The sequence below is a fragment of the Pseudopipra pipra genome, chromosome 3 (genome assembly GCF_036250125.1).
Source record: "Pseudopipra pipra isolate bDixPip1 chromosome 3, bDixPip1.hap1, whole genome shotgun sequence".
Lineage (NCBI taxonomy): Eukaryota > Metazoa > Chordata > Aves > Passeriformes > Pipridae > Pseudopipra > Pseudopipra pipra.
Window position 1 is genome coordinate 12,688,586 of NC_087551.1, and position 16,661 is coordinate 12,705,246.

General features: G+C 59.1%; 1 long non-coding RNA gene across 1 annotated transcript; it reads left to right on the forward strand.

Moving 5' to 3' along the window:
- Positions 1–110: 110 nt before the first annotated feature.
- On the forward strand, positions 111–3,499 carry LOC135410945 (uncharacterized). Its single transcript, XR_010428944.1, has 2 exons — positions 111–1,700; positions 2,926–3,499. It is a non-coding gene; the product is annotated as an uncharacterized LOC135410945 (long non-coding RNA).
- Positions 3,500–16,661: the final 13,162 nt, after the last annotated feature.

The window sequence follows — 16,661 nt, forward strand, 5'->3', positions numbered from 1 at the left end:
GGAGGATGCGGCTGGGAGAGGCCAGGGCAGAACCCTGAGGCAGAACCGCCAGGCACTGTGTCACCCTGAGCCAGCTGTGCCACCTCCCAGAGCGGAAGAGGGCCGAGCAGCTGCTCCCAGGCCTGTGCTCTGCTCAGGGAGCTGGGCCCATGGCTGCAGAGCTGCCCCACGGCTCTGTTGCAGCTCTGGCTGCACAGGAGGAGCTTCACCCCTTGGACCCCCCTGCCCTGAGGGCAGAGGCTTGGCTGGGTGGGAGAGGAGGGGAGGGGGCTTGTTCAGAGGGACGGGTTTACACTAGAGGGGATCATATGGAGATCTCTAAACATTCGATGACACATGGTTTTTGTTTTGTCTCAGGCCCTAATCTTATGCCTACTTCCTGGAGATTTTCCTCCTGGAGGTGTTTCCCCGTGCCATGACTTCCCTGTCAGCACTCCATCTGAATGTCTCTGGACTCACTTTGGCCTGAGAGAAACCTGCCTGTTTGCAGGGCACTGACTGGGCAACTGTTCTTTTTGCAGGTGCAAAAGGGCAGATAAAGAAAAAACAGATGGGTCCAGCAGAAGTGATGCTGCTTCTGCCAAAGGCAGAGCAGAGGCCGAAAGCACTTTAGGAAGTTGCTTGCAGAAGCACTGTGCATTCCAAGTTACAGCTCAGGAGTCTCAGTGACGTGTCCAACATGAGAGCTCCTTTTCCATTTCTCAACCCCCAGATTCCTCAGGAGTAGGAAACTGAAAACACTGACTCAGAAAAGCTCCTTTCCTTCCTAATAATTGTGCTTTGTCCTTCCCCTTTGACAGTGCTCTTGGAAATGTGCTGGTGTGATCTGGATCTGTAAGCAGCCCTGACCTCACACAGCACTCATCCAACAGCAGGAAGACCCTGCCTGGCCCCTGCTGGGGTTCTTGCGACCCACCGACAGCTTCTCCCTGCAGAGGTGTGGGCAACTACCCAGGCAGGATTAGACCTGACCCTGGCAGGCAGCAAAGTCCCTGCCCTGGCACGAAGAACCCTGGGGCACAGGGACTCTGCTCTGCAGGACAGCCCTGGGCACCCCTGGCTGCACCCCCACCTTCCCACCCCGCAGCCATCTCTGGGAGAAGGAGCCCACCTGCACTGTCCCTCTGACGGTGCTGCAGGGAAGGCCTGCCCTGGAGAACATCCTCCTCCTGTGCCACAGAGAAACTGGGAGAGTCCGGACAGATGCGCAAGGCTGTGGGATGTGGTAGCTTTAGGAGATTCCTCCAGGAACACAAGCGACATTGCCCTGCACCTGTAGATTCACTCTGCAGAGGAGTGTGAAGTTGTGTCCCCAAGGGAAGTCTCAGCTAAACACCTCCCATCTTTCCGCTGCCTTTAACCTCCCTCTGCCTTGCTTCTCTTCTCTCATGGCTACAGGCAGTGCCCTCGGCCCTGCTGGGCTGTGCAGAGGAGCTGCTCCTGGGCAGAGCTGTCTCTCTGCAGTGCCGCCCACTTGCCAGGAGCTCCCTGTGTGCCAGGAGCCTGGCCCAGCTGAGCAGCACAGCAAGAGCCAAAGGCAGCCCTTTCTCTGCCCCTCTGGGTTCCCTGCAGGTGTGCCTGGGGCTTCAGGGGAACCTGCTGTGGAGCAGGCTGAAGGAAACAATGATGTTCCCTCTTCTCACCTCTTCAGTGACACTTCTTTCCAGCAGTGACATTTCTCCTCTTAGAAAATTAACAGGGTATGATGATCACCTTTTCTAGTTTCATCATTACACAGGACACCAGGAGGGTGACAGCAAAGGCTCTAATAACTCCCTGGCACAGTGGGGGTTTTCCTGGAGTCACACACAGAAATGTGTCAGGGCTCTGAGAGGTGTCCACACCTGAGCTGGACTGATGCACTGCTCACACACGTGAGAGACACGAGTCCTTCCCTCGCACACACATGGGCAGTTCATTGCAGCAGGGGCAGTGTCTCCCTGGGCTCCTGCTGCCACTCCCAGAGCCTGGAGCCACCTCAGCCCAGTAGTGCTCCCACCCTGCCCACTCCTACACTTCAGATGAACATTGGGGTTTTCTACTCACTGGAACTGCCCAGTCCAGCCCCTCCCTGGTCCCCCCATCTCCCTGCCCCGCCCCAGCCCAGCAGAGCACCACAGTCATTTCTGGTCCTGCAGCAAGAAAGGGAGGAAATAGAGGACAGGGACAGTGACTCCGCATCTGGACTGCTCAGGAGATCATCAGCTCAGGCAGCAGCTCCTGCAGCCCCAGGGCCAGACCTGCTTCCCAGTGGCCCAGGCAGCTGCTGCCACGTGGGCACAAGCTCTGCTGCCCAGGAGGGTCCTGTAGTGCAGGGCTTTGCAGATGGCCACGTTGTGGTCATAGGACATGATGGTGAGAAGGGCAACCTCCGCTGTGATCAAGAAGAAAAGCAAAAAGCACCTGTGCAGCTCATCCTGAGTAGGAGATGCCCCTGGTGTTCCAGAGGGAACTGGCCATGGCTTTGGGGACAGTGGTGCAGATGCAGCCCAGGTGTGTGAGGGAGAGGTGGAGCAGGAAGAAGTCCCTGGGGGTGTGCAGGTGGTGGTGGCAGGCTACGGCGCTGAGGATGAGACCGTTGCCCAGGAGGGCAGCCAGGGAGATGCCCAGGAAGAAGCAGAAGTGCAAGAGCTGCAGCCCTTGCATACCAGGAGGAGGAACTGGGGGATGGAGATGCTGTTGGACATGAACTTCCTCTGGGCATCAGGAACTGTCCAAGGAAGAAAAGGCAGTGAAAACTTTGGGACAGATTTCCTAGATCAAAGCCCATGAATTCCTCTGAGCATCTACCCTCATCCCAAGTATCTGCAGTCACACATATGTAGATTCTGGACTGTAGAAGACAGGCTTAGCATGACTTTAAGATGATTTCTTCTGAGTTTTTGATTTATTTTTCTACTGCCAGGTCTGACAGCTGTGTCACAGTGACACGTGGGGCATCATGGAACCAAACGAACCCTGAGACATTTCAGAATCCCACGTGTGTTGGGTCTTTCTGAGCTGGAGTTCATTTTCTCACTGCAGCCGTCACAGTGCTGTGCTTGGTATTGGGAGCTACAAAGAGGTTAATCACACTATGATTTTGGGGTCAAATAGCATCTTGGATTTTATTCGTGGAGCAAGACTGCCATCTAGTGTCCGTTTCTTCTGGGGGGGGCAGTCATTTCCGCAGAGTGGCCTCGTATCTTTGGCAACTGCTGAGCAGGGCTGGCACAGCATCCGCACTGTCAGCTTCCTCCCTTGAATCGGGGGTAAGATCATGGAAGGGGATACAGACAGACCAGTTGAGCCAAATTGACCAAAGGGATATTCCAGAATATATGGCAGCAGATCAGCTACAAAAGCTCAGGAAAGGAACAGGAAAGGGGGGAAATCCATTTTTTCACAATACTTGCCTTCTGAGTGGCCTCGCTGTGTGGTGAAGCCCTGCTTCCCGTGAAGTGGCCAGGCATTGCTGCTGACGGGAAGAAGAGAATAAATCTTTTTATTTTTCTCTTCACTTATGCATGCACAAACTTTGGCTTTTGCTTTAGTAAAGTACCTGATCTCAAGGTAGAAGTCATTTTCCATCTTTTTCTGTCTCTCCTGTCTGGCTGGGAAGGGATGCCATACCACCTGGGATTTTGTCAGGGGCTGTGGTACGAGTGCTACGGCGCGGCAGTGCATGGGAGAAGCAGCATCCCCAGAGAAAGCTCGGACGTGGCATGGCATCTCCCACCTTCTGGCGATGCAGCCTCTGTGAGGAGATCTCTTCTGTGTCCCTCCTCCTGCTCCTCTTACTCAGAGGACCAGGGAACAGCCTGTCACATCTGAACTGGATGTGCTGGAACCAGCATATCTGCAGCAGGTTGACGGGCACTCTGAGGCACAGTCAAAAGGTTCATTCCCTTTCCCATTGCTCTCAACTCAGTAAAAGGACATGAAGGACCACCAGGGAAGGGCGTGGTCCATTCCCATGTGCACTGGCTTCTCATCCAGCCCACAGAAGTTCTTTAGCCTTCCCTGGAGAGACACGGATGGACTAGGGCTGGTGACTCTCTTTGCATTGAAGGGACAAGTCTTGAGCACACACCTGGTGGTGGTGTGGGGAGATGACCCTGAGCAAGTACAATTGCCATCAGCCTCATGGGGGAGCCTTGAAGTTCTGTGGGACAAAGAGTGTCTGGTGTCACTTTGAATTTACGGTACTAAACCCTGGCAAAGCCCCTGGATGCAGCTCTGGGATGTGCTTCTGTGGACAGAGCTCCCTGTGCCCATCCCTCAGGCCGTGGGGCTTCTCAGATAGTGGCAGAGCAAGTGGCACCTCACAAGGGTTGAGATGTATCCAGGCTCCGGGCGTGGCAGCAGGAGCCCCAGGAGATACTGCCCCTGCTGCCATGAACTCTCTGTCTGGGTGTGTGCAAGGGAAGGACTCGTGTGTCTGAAAACCCTTGTGTGAGCGAGCAGCGAGCCCCTGCCAGGGCACCACTGACTCTTGGCCAGCTGGCCATCCACCACGATCCCAGAGGCCATTTTCCAGCCCTGCTATGCAGCATGTCATTCCCAGTCTGTCCGTACAACCGAGGTTGCCCCATCCCAGGCACAGAATCTGGCACTTCCCCTTGTTGAACTTCCTCTGGTGGATGATTGCGCAAACCTCTAATTTGAGGTCTCTCTGCACTGCCTCCCTCTTCCATGAGGCCCTAGAGTGTCACAATGGCCCTTTGATTCCAGGGGAATCTGCAGTGTTCAGTGTTCCAGGTGTTACGTGAAGCCCCATATTGTCACGATGGCACTAAAATGAGAGAGGATCTCTTTTCTAAACGACTTAGTACATCAGAAGCTTTATCTTAGATAAAAATGATATCCTAATTCTTTTAAGACTTCAGTTATTTTTAGGAGAGAGAATGTAGATAACACATGGAAACGAATAGAGAGTATATCGTATGCCCATCTTCAAGAAATTAGCTTACGTGCCTCTGAAATGTTCTTCAATAAGAGATTGTTCTGTTAAGAAGAAAGTCAATTAAATATTGTTTAAGCAAATGGGAAGTTCTAAGACATATGTCTTAGTTGGTCCTAGAACATTTAATTTAGGAGTTCGAGGTCGGACAGATCAAGCAGAGACGCTACGAGGCCTGATTAGCGAGAAGACCACTCTCCGAACATGACTGCCCCCCCCCCGAAGAAATGGACGCTAGGTGGCAGTCTTGCTCCACGAATAAAACCCAAGATGCTATATGACCTCAAAATCATAACCTAATTCTCCACTGCTGGTGAAGGGGGAAGGGGTCTCTCAAGCGTCACTGTATTTATATTCCGAAATTTATACTAGATGTTTGATCCATGCATGGCAGAGTACCCCATGTATTCCCAGCTGACATTTTAAAGAAATGTTCGATCCAATGGTTTCTGGTCATTGGATTGAATTCTTTTTTTTCCCCCTTTGATTCCATGAAATTCCAAAGATATCTTTTAGGGTTTGTTTAATACCGTGAAGTCCCGCCTCTGAGCGCCCCTCAACCTGCTGCAGATGTGCTGCTTCCACCACATGCGGTTCAGATGTGACAGGCTGTTCCCTGGTCCTCTGAGCAAGAGGAGCAGGAGGAGGGGGGATACAGAAGAGATCTCCTCACGGAGGTTGCATCGCCAGGAAGTTCAAAGCAGGTGGGAGATGCCATGCCACATCCGAGCTTTCTCTGGGGATGCTGCTTCTCCCATGCACTGCCGCGCCGTAGCACTCGTACCACAGCCCCTGACAAAAGCCCAGGTGGTCTTTGTCGCTAGCAGAATTACTCCTGCTGCCAGCAGGGATGCTCCCCGAGACAGACCAGGAGAGGCTGACCCGGGGAGCTGAGCCGGGAGGGATGTTCTGCCTCTCGTGCCCCTCGAGCATTCTCAAAAGCGCCTGCCGTGGAGGACAATTCAGGAGTCCCCCCGGGCCAGCAAAAGAGAGATGAGAAGGAAGAGAGGATGGCCACGAAAAAAGCTCATGGTCTGTCAATCTTGAACTCCTCGAGACCAATCCTCAGCCCTCCCACCTAGCCCGGCCCCGCCGCCTCCGCGGCGCAGAGCTCCGACCGCCGCCCCGCTGCCGCCGCTCTCGCCGGCCCTCCGGATCCAGCCCGCACCGACGAGAGCCCGAGAGGCGTCGGCGCCCCGGTACAGTACCCGGGCTTAGTTGGATGAGGAGGACCGTGGACGGAGACGAGAACAGTGGACGGAGACGAAGACAGAGGAGGGAGAGGAGGCGGAGAGCAGGCGGCCCGGCCGGAGCAGAGACGGGGCTATCGGAGGCAGCGAGAAGCCGGGCGGCGGATGGGCGCATTCGGCGCCGGCGGAGAGCGGGACTGGCGGCGCTGGCCGCGGTTCTGCTCGGTGCGCAAGGCTGGCGCCCGGCGACCGGGAGGCCGCGGCTGGAGTTGCCGTGCAGGTCCCTCCAGGGAGGGAGGCTGCCGTCCTGCCTGGCAGGTTCTTCACAGAGCTCCGTCTCCCAACTAGCCTCCCGTCCGTCCCTCCCTCTGCTCCATAAAGTATTCCCTCGGAACGCTCACCGGTCTTTTCTTTGTCGAGCCGTTCCCGTTTCCTTGCTTTACTCTCGGTCCTTCAGAGACCTCCTGCAGTCCGTCCTTCCCCTTTTCTACTTTCCTTTCTCTCTTGCTTAGCTCAGTCGCGCAGCTTCCCATTCTTCAGTGACTCCAAAATCCACCTCTCTTTGGAGCTTTCAGGGGATTTTCTTAGAAATGCACAACTCGTTTAATAGTTTCTACAGGGCAGCAATGTAGCGCCCCTATGAAGAAAGGGCGTTTCACTACTACACAAAGCACGGACCGCAGGAGTTCTCTAAAGGACAGAGAGAAAAGCAAGGGAAAAGAATGGCTTCACAAAATAAGAGTGGTGAGTGTTTCGTGGGAATGCTTTATGGAGCAGAGGGGGGGACGGACGGGGGGCTAGTTGGGAGACTGAGCTCTGTGAAGAACCTGCCAGGCAGGACGGCAGCCTCGAGGGACCTGCACGGCCACCTCATTCGCGGCCACCACGGTCGCCGGGCGCCAGCCTTGCGCACCAAGCAGAACCGCGGCCAGCGCCGCCAGTCCCGCTCCCCAAAGAGCCGCATCCAGCGATCCGCCGCCCGGCCTCCCGCTGCCCCCAACAGCCCCGTCTCTCTGCTCCGGTCGGTCCGCCTCCTCTCCCTCCTCTGCTTTCTTCTCCCTCCCCTGCCCTCCTCAACCAGTTCCGCCTCGGCACTCTGCCCCTCAACCTGCTGCAGATGTGCTGCTTCTACCACATCCAGTTCAGGTGTGACAGGCTCTTCTCTTGTCCTCTGAGCAAGAGGAGCAGGAGGAGGGACACACAAGAGCTCTCCTCACAGAGGCTGCATCGCCAGGAAGTCCAAAGAAGTTCGGAGATTCTGTCCCACGTCCGAGCTTTCTCTGGGGATGCTGCTTCTCCCATGCACTGCCTCGCCGTAGCACTCGTACCACAGCCCCTGACAAAAGCCCAGGTGGTCTTTGTCGCTAGCAGAATTACTCCTGCTGCCAGCAGGGATGCTCCCCGAGACAGACCAGGAGAGGCTGACCCGGGGAGCTGAGCCGGGAGGGATGTTCTGCCTCTCGTGCCCCTCGAGCATTCTCAAAAGCGCTTGCCGTGGAGGACAATTCAGGAGTCCCCCCGGGCCAGCAAAAGAGAGATGAGAAGGAAGAGAGGATGGCCACGAAAAAAGCTCATGGTCTGTCAATCTTGAACTCCTCGAGACCAATCCTCAGCCCTCCCACCTAGCCCGGCCCCGCCGCCTCCGCGGCGCAGAGCTCCGACCGCCGCCCCGCTGCCGCCGCTCTCGCCGGCCCTCCGGATCCAGCCCGCACCCGACGAGAGCCCGAGAGGCGTCGGCGCCCCGGTACAGTACCCGGGCTTAGTTGGATGAGGAGGACCGTGGACGGAGACGAGAACAGTGGACGGAGACGAAGACAGAGGAGGGAGAGGAGGCGGAGAGGAGGCGGAGAGCAGGCGGCCCGGCCGGAGCAGAGACGGGGCTATCGGAGGCAGCGAGAAGCCGGGCGGCGGATGGGCGCATTCGGCGCCGGCGGAGAGCGGGACTGGCGGCGCTGGCCGCGGTTCTGCTCGGTGCGCAAGGCTGGCGCCCGGCGACCGGGAGGCCGCGGCTGGAGTTGCCGTGCAGGTCCCTCCAGGGAGGGAGGCTGCCGTCCTGCCTGGCAGGTTCTTCACAGAGCTCCGTCTCCCAACTAGCCTCCCGTCCGTCCCTCCCTCTGCTCCATAAAGTATTCCCTCGGAACGCTCACCGGTCTTTTCTTTGTCGAGCCGTTCCCGTTTCCTTGCTTTACTCTCGGTCCTTCAGAGACCTCCTGCAGTCCGTCCTTCCCCTTTTCTACTTTCCTTTCTCTCTTGCTTAGCTCAGTCGTGCAGCTTCCCATTCTTCAGTGACTCCAAAATCCACCTCTCTTTGGAGCTTTCAGGGGATTTTCTTAGAAATGCACAACTCGTTTAATAGTTTCTACAGGGCAGCAATGTAGCGCCCCTATGAAGAAAGGGCGTTTCACTACTACACAAAGCACGGACCGCAGGAGTTCTCTAAAGGACAGAGAGAAAAGCAAGGGAAAAGAATGGCTTCACAAAATAAGAGTGGTGAGTGTTTCGTGGGAATGCTTTATGGAGCAGAGGGGGGGACGGACGGGGGGCTAGTTGGGAGACTGAGCTCTGTGAAGAACCTGCCAGGCAGGACGGCAGCCTCGAGGGACCTGCACGGCCACCTCATTCGCGGCCACCACGGTCGCCGGGCGCCAGCCTTGCGCACCAAGCAGAACCGCGGCCAGCGCCGCCAGCCCCGCTCCCCAAAGAGCCGCATCCAGCGATCCGCCGCCCGGCCTCCCGCTGCCCCCAACAGCCCCGTCTCTCTGCTCCGGTCGGTCCGCCTCCTCTCCCTCCTCTGCTTTCTTCTCCCTCCCCTGCCCTCCTCAACCAGTTCCGCCTCGGCACTCTGCCCCTCAACCTGCTGCAGATGTGCTGCTTCTACCACATCCAGTTCAGATGTGACAGGCTCTTCTCTTGTCCTCTGAGCAAGAGGAGCAGGAGGAGGGACACACAAGAGCTCTCCTCACATTGGCTGCATCGCCAGGAAGTCCAAAGAAGTTCGGAGATTCTGTGCCACGTCCGAGCTTTCTCTGGGGATGCTGCTTCTCCCATGCACTGCCTCGCCGTAGCACTCGCACCACAGCCCCTGACAAAAGCCCAGGTGGTCTTTGTCGCTAGCAGAATTACTCCTGCTGCCAGCAGGGATGCTCCCCGAGACAGACCAGGAGAGGCTGACCCGGGGAGCTGAGCCGGGAGGGATGTTCTGCCTCTCGTGCCCCTCGAGCATTCTCAAAAGCGCCTGCCGTGGAGGACAATTCAGGAGTCCCCCCGGGCCAGCAAAAGAGAGATGAGAAGGAAGAGAGGATGGCCACGAAAAAAGCTCATGGTCTGTCAATCTTGAACTCCTCGAGACCAATCCTCAGCCCTCCCACCTAGCCCGGCCCCGCCGCCTCCGCGGCGCAGAGCTCCGACCGCCGCCCCGCTGCCGCCGCTCTCGCCGGCCCTCCGGATCCAGCCCGCACCCGACGAGAGCCCGAGAGGCGTCGGCGCCCCGGTACAGTACCCGGGCTTAGTTGGATGAGGAGGACCGTGGACGGAGACGAGAACAGTGGACGGAGACGAAGACAGAGGAGGGAGAGGAGGCGGAGAGGAGGCGGAGAGCAGGCGGCCCGGCCGGAGCAGAGACGGGGCTATCGGAGGCAGCGAGAAGCCGGGCGGCGGATGGGCGCATTCGGCGCCGGCGGAGAGCGGGACTGGCGGCGCTGGCCGCGGTTCTGCTCGGTGCGCAAGGCTGGCGCCCGGCGACCGGGAGGCCGCGGCTGGAGTTGCCGTGCAGGTCCCTCCAGGGAGGGAGGCTGCCGTCCTGCCTGGCAGGTTCTTCACAGAGCTCCGTCTCCCAACTAGCCTCCCGTCCGTCCCTCCCTCTGCTCCATAAAGTATTCCCTCGGAACGCTCACCGGTCTTTTCTTTGTCGAGCCGTTCCCGTTTCCTTGCTTTACTCTCGGTCCTTCAGAGACCTCCTGCAGTCCGTCCTTCCCCTTTTCTACTTTCCTTTCTCTCTTGCTTAGCTCAGTCGCGCAGCTTCCCATTCTTCAGTGACTCCAAAATCCACCTCTCTTTGGAGCTTTCAGGGGATTTTCTTAGAAATGCACAACTCGTTTAATAGTTTCTACAGGGCAGCAATGTAGCGCCCCTATGAAGAAAGGGCGTTTCACTACTACACAAAGCACGGACCGCAGGAGTTCTCTAAAGGACAGAGAGAAAAGCAAGGGAAAAGAATGGCTTCACAAAATAAGAGTGGTGAGTGTTTTCGGTGGGAATGCTTTATGGAGCAGAGGGGGGACGGACGGGGGGCTAGTTGGGAGACTGAGCTCTGTGAAGAACCTGCCAGGCAGGACGGCAGCCTCGAGGGACCTGCACGGCCACCTCATTCGCGGCCACCACGGTCGCCGGGCGCCAGCCTTGCGCACCAAGCAGAACCGCGGCCAGCGCCGCCAGCCCCGCTCCCCAAAGAGCCGCATCCAGCGATCCGCCGCCCGGCCTCCCGCTGCCCCCAACAGCCCCGTCTCTCTGCTCCGGTCGGTCCGCCTCCTCTCCCTCCTCTGCTTTCTTCTCCCTCCCCTGCCCTCCTCAACCAGTTCCGCCTCGGCACTCTGCCCCTCAACCTGCTGCAGATGTGCTGCTTCTACCACATCCAGTTCAGATGTGACAGGCTCTTCTCTTGTCCTCTGAGCAAGAGGAGCAGGAGGCGGGACACACAAGAGCTCTCCTCACATTGGCTGCATCGCCAGGAAGTCCAAAGAAGTTCGGAGATTCTGTGCCACGTCCGAGCTTTCTCTGGGGATGCTGCTTCTCCCATGCACTGCCTCGCCGTAGCACTCGTACCACAGCCCCTGACAAAAGCCCAGGTGGTCTTTGTCGCTAGCAGAATTACTCCTGCTGCCAGCAGGGATGCTCCCCGAGACAGACCAGGAGAGGCTGACCCGGGGAGCTGAGCCGGGAGGGATGTTCTGCCTCTCGTGCCCCCTCGAGCATTCTCAAAAGCGCCTGCCGTGGAGGACAATTCAGGAGTCCCCCCGGGCCAGCAAAAGAGAGATGAGAAGGAAGAGAGGATGGCCACGAAAAAAGCTCATGGTCTGTCAATCTTGAACTCCCTCGAGACCAATCCTCAGCCCTCCCACCTAGCCCGGCCCCGCCGCCTCCGCGGCGCAGAGCTCCGACCGCCGCCCCGCTGCCGCCGCTCTCGCCGGCCCTCCGGATCCAGCCGCACCGACGAGAGCCCGAGAGGCGTCGGCGCCCGGTACAGTACCCGGCTTAGTTGGATGAGGAGGACCGTGGACGGAGACGAGAACAGTGGACGGAGACGAAGACAGAGGAGGGAGAGGAGGCGGAGAGGAGGCGGAGAGCAGGCGGCCCGGCCGGAGCAGAGACGGGGCTATCGGAGGCAGCGAGAAGCCGGGCGGCGGATGGGCGCATTCGGCGCCGGCGGAGAGCGGGACTGGCGGCGCTGGCCGCGGTTCTGCTCGGTGCGCAAGGCTGGCGCCCGGCGACCGGGAGGCCGCGGCTGGAGTTGCCGTGCAGGTCCCTCCAGGGAGGGAGGCTGCCGTCCTGCCTGGCAGGTTCTTCACAGAGCTCCGTCTCCCAACTAGCCTCCCGTCTGTCCCTCCCTCTGCTCCATAAAGTATTCCCTCGGAACGCTCACCGGTCTTTTCTTTGTCGAGCCGTTCCCGTTTCCTTGCTTTACTCTCGGTCCTTCAGAGACCTCCTGCAGTCCGTCCTTCCCCTTTTCTACTTTCCTTTCTCTCTTGCTTAGCTCAGTCGCGCAGCTTCCCATTCTTCAGTGACTCCAAAATCCACCTCTCTTTGGAGCTTTCAGGGGATTTTCTTAGAAATGCACAACTCGTTTAATAGTTTCTACAGGGCAGCAATGTAGCGCCCCTATGAAGAAAGGGCGTTTCACTACTACACAAAGCACGGACCGCAGGAGTTCTCTAAAGGACAGAGAGAAAAGCAAGGGAAAAGAATGGCTTCACAAAATAAGAGTGGTGAGTGTTTCGTGGGAATGCTTTATGGAGCAGAGGGGGGGACGGACGGGGGGCTAGTTGGGAGACTGAGCTCTGTGAAGAACCTGCCAGGCAGGACGGCAGCCTCGAGGGACCTGCACGGCCACCTCATTCGCGGCCACCACGGTCGCCGGGCGCCAGCCTTGCGCACCAAGCAGAACCGCGGCCAGCGCCGCCAGTCCCGCTCCCCAAAGAGCCGCATCAGCAATCCGCCGCCCGGCCTCCCGCTGCCCCCAACAGCCCCGTCTCTCTGCTCCGGTCGGTCCGCCTCCTCTCCCTCCTCTGCTTTCTTCTCCCTCCCCTGCCCTCCTCAACCAGTTCCGCCTCGGCACTCTGCCCCTCAACCTGCTGCAGATGTGCTGCTTCTACCACATCCAGTTCAGATGTGACAGGCTCTTCTCTTGTCCTCTGAGCAAGAGGAGCAGGAGGAGGGACACACAAGAGCTCTCCTCACATTGGCTGCATCGCCAGGAAGTCCAAAGAAGTTCGGAGATTCTGTGCCACGTCCGAGCTTTCTCTGGGGATGCTGCTTCTCCCATGCACTGCCTCGCCGTAGCACTCGCACCACAGCCCCTGACAAAAGCCAGGTGGTCTTTGTCGCTAGCAGAATTACTCCTGCTGCCAGCAGGGATGCTCCCCCGAGACAGACCAGGAGAGGCTGACCCGGGGAGCTGAGCCGGGAGGGATGTTCTGCCTCTCGTGCCCCTCGAGCATTCTCAAAAGCGCCTGCCGTGGAGGACAATTCAGGAGTCCCCCCGGGCCAGCAAAAGAGAGATGAGAAGGAAGAGAGGATGGCCACGAAAAAAGCTCATGGTCTGTCAATCTTGAACTCCTCGAGACCAATCCTCAGCCCTCCCACCTAGCCCGGCCCCGCCGCCTCCGCGGCGCAGAGCTCCGACCGCCGCCCCGCTGCCGCCGCTCTCGCCGGCCCTCCGGATCCAGCCCGCACCCGACGAGAGCCCGAGAGGCGTCGGCGCCCCGGTACAGTACCCGGGCTTAGTTGGATGAGGAGGACCGTGGACGGAGACGAGAACAGTGGACGGAGACGAAGACAGAGGAGGGAGAGGAGGCGGAGAGGAGGCGGAGAGCAGGCGGCCCGGCCGGAGCAGAGACGGGGCTATCGGAGGCAGCGAGAAGCCGGGCGGCGGATGGGCGCATTCGGCGCCGGCGGAGAGCGGGACTGGCGGCGCTGGCCGCGGTTCTGCTCGGTGCGCAAGGCTGGCGCCTGGCGACCGGGAGGCCGCGGCTGGAGTTGCCGTGCAGGTCCCTCCAGGGAGGGAGGCTGCCGTCCTGCTGGCAGGTTCTTCACAGAGCTCCGTCTCCCAACTAGCCTCCCGTCCGTCCCTCCCTCTGCTCCATAAAGTATTCGCTCGGAACGCTCACCGGTCTTTTCTTTGTCGAGCCGTTCCGTTTCCTTGCTTTACTCTCGGTCCTTCAGAGACCTCCTGCAGTCCATCCTTCCCCTTTTCTACTTTCCTTTCTCTCTTGCTTAGCTCAGTCGCGCAGCTTCCCATTCTCAGTGACTCAAAATCCACCTCTCTTTGGAGCTTTCAGGGGATTTTCTTAGAAATGCACAACTCGTTTAATAGTTTCTACAGGGCAGCAATGTAGCGCCCCTATGAAGAAAGGGCGTTTCACTACTACACAAAGCACGACCGCAGGAGTTCTCTAAAGGACAGAGAGAAAAGCAAGGGAAAAGAATGGCTTCAAAAAATAAGAGTGGTGAGTGTTTCGTGGGAATGCTTTATGGAGCAGAGGGGGGGGACGGACGGGGGGCTAGTTGGGAGACTGAGCTCTGTGAAGAACCTGCCAGGCAGGACGGCAGCCTCGAGGGACCTGCACGGCCACCTCATTCGCGGCCACCACGGTCGCCGGGCGCCAGCCTTGCGCACCAAGCAGAACCGCGGCCAGCGCCGCCAGTCCCGCTCCCCAAAGAGCCGCATCCAGCGATCCGCCGCCCGGTCTCCCGCTGCCCCCAACAGCCCCGTCTCTCTGCTCCGGTCGGTCCGCCTCCTCTCCCTCCTCTGCTTTCTTCTCCCTCCCCTGCCCTCCTCAACCAGTTCCGCCTCGGCACTCTGCCCCTCAACCTGCTGCAGATGTGCTGCTTCTACCACATCCAGTTCAGATGTGACAGGCTGTTCCCTGGTCCTCTGAGCAAGAGGAGCAGGAGGAGGGGGGATACAGAAGAGATCTCCTCACGGAGGTTGCATCGCCAGGAAGTTCAAAGCAGGTGGGAGATGCCATGCCACATCCGAGCTTTCTCTGGGGATGCTGCTTCTCCCATGCACTACCGCGCCGTAGCACTCGTACCACAGCCCCTGACAAAAGCCCAGGTGGTCTTTGTGGCTAGCAGAATTGCTCCTGCTGCCAGCAGGGATGCTCCCCGAGACAGACCAGGAGAGGCTGACCCGGGGAGCTGAGCCGGGAGGGATGTTCTGCCTCTCGTGCCCCTCGAGCATTCTCAAAAGCGCCTGCCGTGGAGGACAATTCAGGAGTCCCCCGGGCCAGCAAAAGAGAGATGAGAAGGAAGAGAGGATGGCCACGAAAAAAGCTCATGGTCTGTCAATCTTGAACTCCTCGAGACCAATCCTCAGCCCTCCCACCTAGCCCGGCCCCGCCGCCTCCGCGGCGCAGAGCTCCGACCGCCGCCCCGCTGCCGCCGCTCTCGCCGGCCCTCCGGATCCAACCCGCACCCGACGAGAGCCCGAGAGGCGTCGGCGCCCCGGTACAGTACCCGGGCTTAGTTGGATGAGGAGGACCGTGGACGGAGACGAGAACAGTGGACGGAGACGAAGACAGAGGAGGGAGAGGAGGCGGAGAGGAGGCGGAGAGCAGGCGGCCCGGCCGGAGCAGAGACGGGGCTATCGGAGGCAGCGAGAAGCCGGGCGGCGGGATGGGCGCATTCGGCGCCGGCGGAGAGCGGGACTGGCGGCGCTGGCCGCGGGTTCTGCTCGGTGCGCAAGGCTGGTGCCCGGCGACCGGGAGGCCGCGACTGGAGTTGCCGTGCAGGTCCCTCCAGGGAGGGAGGCTGCCGTCCTGCCTGGCAGGTTCTTCACAGAGCTCCGTCTCCCAACTAGCCTCCCGTCCGTCCCTCCCTCTGCTCCATAAAGTATTCCCTCGGAACGCTCACCGGTCTTTTCTTTGTCGAGCCGTTCCCCGTTTCCTTGCTTTACTCTCGGTCCTTCAGAGACCTCCTGCAGTCCGTCCTTCCCCTTTTCTACTTTCCTTTCTCTCTTGCTTAGCTCAGTCGCGCAGCTTCCCATTCTTCAGTGACTCCAAAATCCACCTCTCTTTGGAGCTTTCAGGGGATTTTCTTAGAAATGCACAACTCGTTTAATAGTTTCTACAGGGCAGCAATGTAGCGCCCCTATGAAGAAAGGGCGTTTCACTACTACACAAAGCACGGACCGCAGGAGTTCTCTAAAGGACAGAGAGAAAAGCAAGGGAAAAGAATGGCTTCAAAAAATAAGAGTGGTGAGTGTTTCGTGGGAATGCTTTATGGAGCAGAGGGGGGGACGGACGGGGGGCTAGTTGGGAGACTGAGCTCTGTGAAGAACCTGCCAGGCAGGACGGCAGCCTCGAGGGACCTGCATGGCCACCTCATTCGCGGCCACCACGGTCGCCGGGCGCCAGCCTTGCGCACCAAGCAGAACCGCGGCCAGCGCCGCCAGTCCCGCTCCCCAAAGAGCCGCATCCAGCGATCCGCCGCCCGGCCTCCCGCTGCCCCCAACAGCCCCGTCTCTCTGCTCCGGTCGGTCCGCCTCCTCTCCCTCCTCTGCTTTCTTCTCCCTCCCCTGCCCTCCTCAACCAGTTCCGCCTCGGCACTCTGCCCCTCAACCTGCTGCAGATGTGCTGCTTCTACCACATCCAGTTCAGATGTGACAGGCTCTTCTCTTGTCCTCTGAGCAAGAGGAGCAGGAGGAGGGACACACAAGAGCTCTCCTCACATTGGCTGCATCGCCAGGAAGTCCAAAGAAGTTCGGAGATTCTGTGCCACGTCCGAGCTTTCTCTGGGGATGCTGCTTCTCCCATGCACTGCCTCGCCGTAGCACTCGCACCACAGCCCCTGACAAAAGCCCAGGTGGTCTTTGTCGCTAGCAGAATTACTCCTGCTGCCAGCAGGGATGCTCCCCGAGACAGACCAGGAGAGGCTGACCCGGGGAGCTGAGCCGGGAGGGATGTTCTGCCTCTCGTGCCCCTCGAGCATTCTCAAAAGCGCCTGCCGTGGAGGACAATTCAGGAGTCCCCCCGGGCCAGCAAAAGAGAGATGAGAAGGAAGAGAGGATGGCCACGAAAAAAGCTCATGGTCTGTCAATCTTGAACTCCTCGAGACCAATCCTCAGCCCTCCCACCTAGCCCGGCCCCGCCGCCTCCGCGGCGCAGAGCTCCGACCGCCGCCCCGCTGCCGCCGCTCTCGCCGGCCCTCCGGATCCAACCCGCACCCGACGAGAGCCCGAGAGGCGTCGGCGCCCCGTACAGTACCCGGGCTTAGTTGGATGAGGAGGACCGTGGACGGAGACGAGAACAGTG